Source organism: Amphimedon queenslandica, unplaced genomic scaffold (assembly GCF_000090795.2).
Source record: "Amphimedon queenslandica unplaced genomic scaffold, v1.1 AMPQUscaffold_13516, whole genome shotgun sequence".
Classification (NCBI taxonomy): Eukaryota; Metazoa; Porifera; class Demospongiae; order Haplosclerida; family Niphatidae; genus Amphimedon; species Amphimedon queenslandica.
In genome coordinates, this window is record NW_003546248.1 from 753,757 (window position 1) to 755,741 (window position 1,985).

Here is a 1,985-nt window from a genome sequence, read left to right on the forward strand (position 1 = left end):
ATGTAGGAGACTGGAGTGGCTTGAAAGGTCCTTTCTCACCATGGGGAGTGGCCATTTTTGGTCTTACCGACCTTTTATTACCAAAAGGTCAAATTCACAAGGAGAAAGTCGACAATGATACAAAGCATGGCCTTCATTGCTTTCCATCTTCTCAGCATATTACTCCAGGAAAAACCACAAGCTACTTTGTATCAGTGCTTCACATGTCGTTAATAGAGACCATACACTCTGACGAACCCGGGGAATCGGAGTGGTCCGTTCAAAAAGGATTAAAGTTATTTTCATTGTTGTTCCCTTCCTGGCACATCCCATATGTTCCTGTGCTATATGATAGAGATGGTCCTCCTCTAATGGTAGCTGAGGATATCCTAGGGAAGCCTCGTAGAGCTATTGTCTATTCCGGTTGGTACATAACGCGTAATAATGCTGAAATCAGTGAGTCTGATTCCAAAAAGATCTCGCCGCATCTTAGCAAATCTTTTCAATCTTTTTTTGAGTCTTTTTCTTCAGAGCTTGAGACATTAGTGTTTCTACCACCAGCTGTTCTCAAGGAAGATGGAGGCAATTATTCGCCTTTTAGTGTCTCTACTTCAACTCTCATCCAATCAATTGCTTTATCACTGCCTGTACTGAAGCACCTCTCCATTAGCATGCATGCTTGTGATATTAAATGTCTATTTTTGCTATCAGACGTATTGCCCTCTTTATATCACAGCCTCACTACTCTTCATCTCAAAATTGTGAGACCGAAATTCCCAGAGCCTTCATTAGGCCTTGGGCCAGCTTTGTGTGACCTTTACAAGAAGAGCCAAGTCTTCCAGGATTTGATTCTCCAGGGATTGTTCTTTGATAAAGGAGAGTTTGTAAGCCTCATATTGTCTTACTTGACCACAGCTAAATGTTCAGCTGATATGCAAGAATCTGTGACACTCCGTAATATAAAAGTCAGCAGTGGCAGCAGCGTAGAGATTGAGAAGCAAGTGATGCCTCAAAATTGCAACAAGTCTTTGTTTGTTTATCGTCTCCTTGACATTGAACCACTTAACTTTGCTCTGTCAGCTTTCGATGAGATAAGATTGAACACCATCTCTTTCACCTAGATTCTGATACCATCAGATTTGAAGATCATTGCCGATACCGTTAGGATAAAGAGGATTCCACATCATAGCAATGCTTCCTATATTTGGCTGATTATCCACTCAAATCTGTAGCAATTTTAAAGATTTTTTTCTTTTTTAATCCTTTTCATAGTTAAAATTTTAAGTAAGATGCTTTAGTTTTATGGGTACTCAGTCAAAATTAATTTATGATTAGTACAGGCCACGCCCAAATGATAAAACTCCTCCTTTTTAAAGATGGCGTCATTTGATGAAGATCAATTTCCTCTCTCCCTCCAATCTCATTGCTTGTTGACTATCATTAGCCACTGTGCTACATATCCAGTGGAAACTCTTTCTCTTCTCCCTCCTCGTCTGAGAGTTTTAATAGCACACAACGTTTCCCCGTATGATCTACACAGACTGGAACAAGGAACCTTTTTTAAAGGCCTAGAGAGTCGAGTACAAATCCAGGATTTGTGGAAGAGACGCTATGAGAACACTTTACTTAAATTTTCTAACATTTCAGGTCTAGATATAGACATGGAGCTCCACCATCCTTCCCCCTCCACCCCCCTCTCTCTCTCTTGGAAGGATCGCTACTTGCTGGCCTGTTTGTTAAATTTCCCTCGGATTTACCCCAATGTAGGAGATGGAAGTGGCTTGAAACGTCCTTTCTCACCATGGGGAGTGGCAATTTTCGGTCTAACCGACCTTTTATTACCAAAAGGTCAAATTCACAAGGAGAAAGTCGACAATGATACAAAGCATGGCCTTCATTGCTTTCCATCTTCTCAGCGTATTACTCCAGGAAAAACCACAAGCTACTTTGTATCAGTGCTTCACATGTCGTTAATAGAGACCATGCATTCTGACGAACCCGGGGAA